The sequence below is a fragment of the Octodon degus genome, unplaced genomic scaffold (genome assembly GCF_000260255.1).
Source record: "Octodon degus isolate 3935 unplaced genomic scaffold, OctDeg1.0 scaffold00134, whole genome shotgun sequence".
NCBI lineage: Eukaryota > Metazoa > Chordata > Mammalia > Rodentia > Octodontidae > Octodon > Octodon degus.
In genome coordinates, this window is record NW_004524710.1 from 7,488,314 (window position 1) to 7,496,064 (window position 7,751).

At 37.9% G+C, this 7,751-nt stretch overlaps 1 pseudogene; it reads right to left on the reverse strand.

The window, feature by feature from the left end:
* Nucleotides 1-5,978: 5,978 nt before the first annotated feature.
* Nucleotides 5,979-7,179, reverse strand: LOC101572072 (annotated as a pseudogene).
* Between the last annotated feature and the right edge of the window lie 572 nt (nt 7,180-7,751).

The following is a 7,751-nucleotide window of genomic DNA, read 5'->3' on the forward strand; positions in this document are numbered from 1 at the left end:
TCACACATTAAGAAAACAGAAAGAGAACAAATAAACACCCTAATGCTGTACCTCAAGATTCTAGAAAAACAAGAACAAACCAAGCCGAAAGCCCCCAAAATGGGAGGAAATTATAAAGATTAGAGCACAAATAGATGCAACTGAGATGAAGAAAACAATAAAAAGAATCAATGAATCTGAAAGTTAGTTCTTTGAAAGATTAAATAAAATTGATAATCCTTTAGCCAACCTCATCAAGAAGAGGAAAGAAAACTCAAATTGAAGCAATAAGGAATGAAAAGGGAAAAATTGCTACAAATCCTGTGGAAAGTTAGAAGATAATCAATAGCTATGTTGAAAATCTTTACGTTCATAATATCAAATACGCAGAAGAAATGGACATATTCCTAGATAGGTACAAATTACCAAAACTGAATCAAGAAGATATAAAAACTCTGAGTAACCCAATATAAGCCAAAGGAATCGAAAATTTCATAAAAGAACTTACTAAGAAAGAAAGGCCCCGGTCCTGATGAACTCACAGCTGAATTCGATAAGAAATTTAGAGAAGATTTAATCTCAATACTCCTCAAACTTTTCAATGAAATTGAAAAAGAAGCAATACTCTCAAAATCATCCCTGGAGGCAAGTATTATACTGATACCCAAACCAGAGAAAGATCTAACCAAAAAAAGAGAACTACAGGCCAATCTCCCTCATGAACATAGATGCAAAAATATTCAATAAAATACTTGCAAATACTATACAGTAGATCATCAAGAAGATTATACACCATGACCAGTAGAATACATCCCAGAGATGCAATAATGGTTCAACATATGCAAATCTATACATGTAATAGACTATATCAACAGAGCAAAACAAACAAACAAACAAAAAGAACACATGATCTTCTCAATAGATGCAGAAAAGGGTTTGACAATGTCCAACAGTTATTCATGATCAAAGCCCTACAGAAAATTGAAATAGAAGGCCTATACCTCAATCTCATAAAAGCCATGTATGACAAACCAACTGTCAACATAATTCTAAATGGAGAAAAATGAAAGCTTTTACTTTCAGATATGGTACAAGACAAGGATGTCCTCTATCACTATTCCTATTCAGTATAGTTCTGAAATTATTAGCTAGAGCCATTAGACAAGAGAGAGAAATAAAAGGAATAATAATAGATAAAGAAGAAGTTAAACTTAGTATTTGCCAATGACAAGATACTCTATTTGGAAGATCCAAATCTACCTCTGCCAAGAAGCTCCTAGAATTAATAAAGAAATTCAGTAGTATAGCAGGATACAAAGTCAACACCCAAAAATCAATAGCATTCCTCTACACAGATAACAAACTCACTGTTTTTTGTTTCTTTAAAGAAATTTTGCAGTTATATCTGGTAACCCAAACAACTAATTTGACGATAGTTCCAATGCAGTACAGCAACCATTATTGAATTATTGAATTCTTTGTTTAATGAAATTTTGTAACATTTCCAATGCTCCAATTTTGGATTCTGAGCAGTTTATTATCAAGTCATTGCCTTGTTCAACCAGAACAAAATATAAAGATAAAAGACACTAACAGTAAATATTGGGAGATACACATTTCCATTCTGAAAGAAGACATGTTACATATACAAAAATATGCAACAAATATTATGGTATTCAAGGTAATTTTTGACACTTCAGATGTGACATATTTACAAGAAAACTGTAAATTCTAAAATAATTGAATAATTTCCATAGACTTATAAAAGAATTGAGATAAGTATTAGGAGATCTTGACAGTCCCAAGAACATTTTCCTATGCAATAGGATAGTTATATTAAAAAGTCCCAAAAAAGAGCTAATATTTCACAACCATAAAAATATATCAAGAAGCCAGCAAGATAACTCAGCTGTCTAAAGTGCCTGCTTAGGCAAGCTTAAGCAAGCGCAGGGACTGCGGTTCAATTCCGGCACCACACGCCTCTCAGTCCTGTCCCTAGGGCAGACTGAGCCAACCACAAAAAAATGTATCAAATTACCAATACCAAAATATGCTTAAAATTCACATATGCAATGTAGAAGTTCTACCAAGGAAAACATCAGTAGGCTCTTGAATCTTGCAGTGTCTACACAGATTTCTTAGGTATATTTATAAAACAGGAATTTTATTTCAAAGGAGCCAATATGACGGATGTCTATGGAAAATGTGATAATTGCTTAAAACCCTTTCATTCTAACACATCCGAATGTAGTTGCACCTGGGTATAGTGGTGCACACCTGTAATCCCAGCACTGAGGCAAAAGCATCCCTATGAGTTCAAGGCAAACTGGGCTACAAAGTGAGTTCAAGGCCAGCCTGATCAGCATAGTGAGACGCTTCCTCAAAAGGACCAAACAACAACAATAATAAAAACAAAACAAAATAAATATGTAGTTGTAAAGGAGAAAAATCTATGTTTACAAAAATATTAGCTTATGAATAAAAGTGGTGGTGATGACACGGGGAGAAAATGATCTCTGGTGGATGACCTCCAAACGATATAAGGGGAAAATGATCTCCCAACCTAAAAAGTACCTGGGACAAGTTTGCACCCTCTAAAACTGAAGAATGGATTTTAGGAACAAATGAAGGTTATGAGCAGAATATATTTATTGGGGGAAAAATGTGCCTGTCCAAAAGAGGGACAGGAGGGGGGCCTCGGTGGGTAGTCCCAGGGAAGCTGTCTCTTTCAGGGACTTTTAGAGAGTAAAATCATATGGTGATGGGTGTCTAAGGTGGTGGAAAAGACATGGGAACTTGCTTAAGTGGGTGTGAGATGGGACAAAGCTATGGTCAACCAATGAGATTACAGGTACCATTGCTCAGGTAAAATTGATTTAACTCATGACCAAATGGGGAAGGGAGTCATGTAGCAAGCAGGCATGAATACAGGACAGGGTTTCTTCCTGTTGGAGCTTGGGCTAGTGACTCATTTGGGCTCTTTCAAGGTGATTGATACCTATTTAGACTATCAATCCCTGATGCCCATCCATAGGGAAGTATGTAGCTGTGTTTCCTCTTTTTTGGAGGTGTAGCTGAAATGGGAGTGTCTGTCTCTTTCAAGTTTAAAAGTCATCTTTTCTTCCATATTGTCTCCTTGATGGCCTGGCCCTGTTGGACTGCCTATATTTTTATCTACTTCAGCTGCCTAGGAAATTGGTGTATTCTTATACATATAGATTTTTAAACTAAAACTGAGTAATTCTATTATGATATATCTTAACTTCAGTATTATAACCTGAGTAAAGCACCGCCATCCTGTTCTGTATGCGCCGTCTTAGTAAACCATGTCAGCTACTGTAAAATGTGACTTTTTGTTTCTTAAGCCCACTCCTTTCAGGGCATGTTATACCCTGACATTAGTAACTCCATCTTGGTTCTCTGATTCATCCCTGCCCTGCTCCGAGAATGTCTTAAGGCGAAAAAAACAGGTGTTCCTGGCAACCAATTGCCACATTGTCCTTATAAGGTCAGCATGACCGCATACCTAGATTACACAACCTGTTCTGTACTCCACCTAGTCCAAAGGGGTAACTCCTCTGTGTCCAGCTTCCTCCAGGTGGGCTACAACCAATCCTGCAAAAGGTCATGTGCCCCCTTAACCACATTAACATCTGCTATTGGCTTCCGTGATCGGCTTGCTTGGATGGGTGGTTTTGCAGTTTTTGGGTTTAAATTACTGTGCCTCCCCTTACCTGGGGCTCCTCTCTGTCTCTTGGACTCTGAGGGTGCCGCTGGGTACCACCTAAAATAAAGCGCTACCATCTTTTTGGATGTTTTGCCTCGTTGTCTCCTTCTTGGGTTACGACATTCAGGACCCTACTACTGGAGTAGGAAATTCCTCCTTTTCTCTCTCAGATAAAAAGTCATTTTATAAAATGAAAAGAAAAAACAGCAATATATATGAATTCAAAACAAAATAGCACCGTAAAATAGCAAAACATCATAAAATAGCAGCATGTGGAATTCAAGACTGCTTTTTGTTTTTAACAGCAAATGTTAAGGATTGGACTGCTACATGGTACTTGCTGAAAGTGTTCTACTGCTGACACTAAGGATTCTTTAGGGAGGTGCTTGTATTCATGATATCTCCATGATGAAATGTGTATTTAAATTTTTTAAACATATATGTCACACATGTAGAAAAATACGAGAATTCTAATATCTCTAGCATAAAATGATATTTAATACATTAAGCTACGCTATTGAAAATTAATTTTATTCCAATATTTAAAGCCAATCAAATAGGATTTTTTAGTACATTAACCTCAAAACATTCCTAAACAAGATGAAAAGCATAGGCACTTGAAAATATATGCAAAAAGTAGAGGCTACAACAATTTTATGACTAAGAGCAGTTATGTTCTTGCATTTAAACTTGAGGTCTTTCACTGATCCAAGTATAAAAATAAGAATTATTTACAAAACTTTGATAAAATCAGCTCTCCCTAAAATTTCCAACTTTGTAATTTTCACTGAATAAGCACTGACCATGGGAAGTCCTAGGCCTTTCAGATATACTTATTTTTGGTGGTACCAGGGATTGAACTCAGGACCCTTTGCTTGCCTGGCAAGCGCTTATTCTAATGAGCTATCTCTCTGGTCCCAGATATACTTGTTTGAAATCTCATTTCCTCTTTTTTTTTTTTTTTTAACCCAGGACAACATACCATCCTCATCAAAGATCTCATCATAGCTTCTATGCAAAATTTACCACTCACCTCAAGCAAGATCCAGTGCATCAAAAAAAAAAAAAAAAAAAAAGTTATAATTTCAAAACAGTCCATACTGCAGTAAAAATTCTGTAGCACCACAGACACTCCATAGCCTGGCTATATTTGATGTGGTAATATTAATGAGTAAGAATGTGTAAATACTGAACTTTTAATAGGAAGTCATAGTGTTGTAGGCAGCTGAATTAGAAATATAGGCAGTCAGATAGGACCAGGCCCTCAAGGAGACAATATGGAAGAAAAGGTGACTTTGCAACTTGGAAGAGACAGACACTCACATATGGGCCACACTTCAAGACAAAAAAGGAAACCATACAGCTTTCCTAGGAATGGGCATCAGTGATTGACTGTCTAAATAGGTATCAATCACCTCAAAAGAACCCACATAAGTCACTAACTCAATTCCCAACAGGAAGAGACCCTGTCCTGCATTCATGCCCGCTTGCTATGTGACTTGCTTCCCCATTTGATCCTCAATTTAGTCAATTTTACCTGAGCAATGGTGCTTGTAATCTCACTGGTTGACCATAGTTTTGTCCCACCTCATGCCCACCTGAGTTCCCATATCTTTTCTACCACCTTAGACACCCCTCACCACATGATTTTACTCTCTAAAAGTCCCTGGAAGAGACAGCTTCCCAGGGACTACCCACTTGGGACACCCTCCTATCCCTCTCTTGGACAAGATCTTTCTTTTCCCCATTAAATATATTCTGCTCATAACCTTCATTTGTTCCCAAAATTCATTCTTCAGTTTTAGTGAATGCAAACTTGTCCCAGGTACTTTTTAGGTTGGGAGATCATTTCTCCCTTGTATCATTTGGGAGTCATCCATTGGAGATCATTTTTTTGCTCCCTCTATCAATAGCATTTTTAAAGGATCAAAATAATTAAGCATCTTAAATATTTTTAGTTGTTAGATATTTAAACTGTCAAAGTGACTAGGAAAAGAAAAAGTATCACAGACATATTTTTACTCCCCCAGTGAGAATATGCAAAGTTTCAGGCAGCTGATCCCGAGACAATTAAATTTTTGTCTTTTAAAGAATTACATTTAATTTGGCTGCTCCTTAGAATCTTGGTTTACCAGTTTGCTAGAGAGTATATCTTAGAGCCAGTAAAATATATTTTATATTAAAACCATTTCAATCTTTATCCTCTTTGGCTAGAAGCTTCATGAAAGCACACTGAAGAGCCAAAGGGACAGGCAGGCCCCATGCTCCCAGCTTATACATTGCCAACTGGAAGGCTCTCATCATCCGAGCCCAAGGTCTCACTATCTTTGCCCTGAGGGCCATTTAGAGGTTCTAGCATAGCTTATTGAGTCACTTAGGAATCTGGTTCTCTTGGAGAGACTCTCTGGACCTTGAAGTTCCCTGACTTGACCTTGGCAAGAGACTAGTAAAAATTCTCGCTTCTCCATGGTTACTAAGGCTTGAGACCAGAGAGTAGCTCCGAGAGGCTGTGGAATGTGCAGCAGCTGCTGCTGTGCTGGCAGAAAGGACATTGTGTTTGGATTCAAGGGCAGGTTGAACGCTCCTCTGTATACAAGGGTTCAACAGCCTTCTGGCCTGCCACATAGAAGAGGCTGATCTGCCTGGCCCCCGCTGTGCAGCATTGGTGCCAGAGAGTGCTTTGATTCAACTACATATTTCTTCTGGGCTATCAGCCTGCATATAGAAAGTTTGAGATGTTGTTACAATTTCAAACAGGTTGTCCCTCACCATTATGTCACTTTACTTACATTCTTGGACTCTTTACATGGTATTACAGGGATTGCTTTTCCAGTTCAGATGTGAAGCAGCCTATTGTGTTTTCATCCAACTGAAGGTATCTTCTCTTCCAGTTTTTCATTACTGCTCTTTGTTTCACATAATATCCAGCTTTGATAACTGTACTGTCTGGAGGTGGGTTAGGAGATGGCTTTGGGTCATTTTCAAATAATTTTATCAGTACTTTCAGCACCTTCATTTACTTCTTTCTGAGTTGGAGTAATGAGTACACCGTCAACAAGATCAGTTCTGTAAGATACTTGTTTTGTACCACATTCACCTTGGTGATTTAGATTATCAGAATTAGGCCGTGAATCGGGCTGCTTTGATGCTATAATTTTTAGAGCTTTGTTCAAGACATTCATCCATTCTACTAGGTCATGGTGGTCCCTGGGTTTTGAGAAGTATTTTCCTCATTCATGCATTCATAGCAAAACAGAGCTCAGCTTTTGGCCTTAGCTTAGTTGCATTGCTAACCTTTGAAAAGTTTAATGGCTCCAACATGTGATGATCCAGAAGGTGGGTTCTGTGGATTATCCTTAAACCACAGTAATCTGTCTTCTCTGGTATCCATTATGAAGAAATTTCCCACTGTTTTCATTTTCTTCATTATCTGCACAACCACAGATGCTATTCGGATGATCCACATAAGGCATTTCTGGGCCAGAACATTACACAGGGACTCAGTCTGGAGCACATGTGTCACTGTCACCCAAGCTCCCACAGATAGTCAGCTGCCAGGAGTGGCACCCACTTTTAATGCTATTTGTTATTTTATGTATGTATGTATGTATGTATGTATGTATGTATGTATTTTTATGTATTTAGGAAAAGGTCTACAGAGTCTCACTACATAGAACAGACTCCTAGTGATTCTTCTGTTTTCAGCCACCCAGGCATTGGGATTACAGGTACACCACACCAAGTCTCAATTACCATCTCAGAACACCCTGGAGGACAGGGCCAGCACAGCACGTGGGGGATTGAACACCGGCCTCTGTGCTCTGCCTAAGAAGGCATTTTAGTCCGCTGAGCTATCTGGCTGACCCTAATGTTATTTTTTTTTCGTATCACTATTTTGTATTCTTTAAAAACAAAAGGTATAAGAATACCCTAGAAAATGTCATGCATATTGCTTGCAACAAAATAAAGGTGCAAATACACTTTTTTACCTGTAAACTGTCAGATACTATTTAAAAGGAGATATTATTTTGTGAAATGAAGGCAT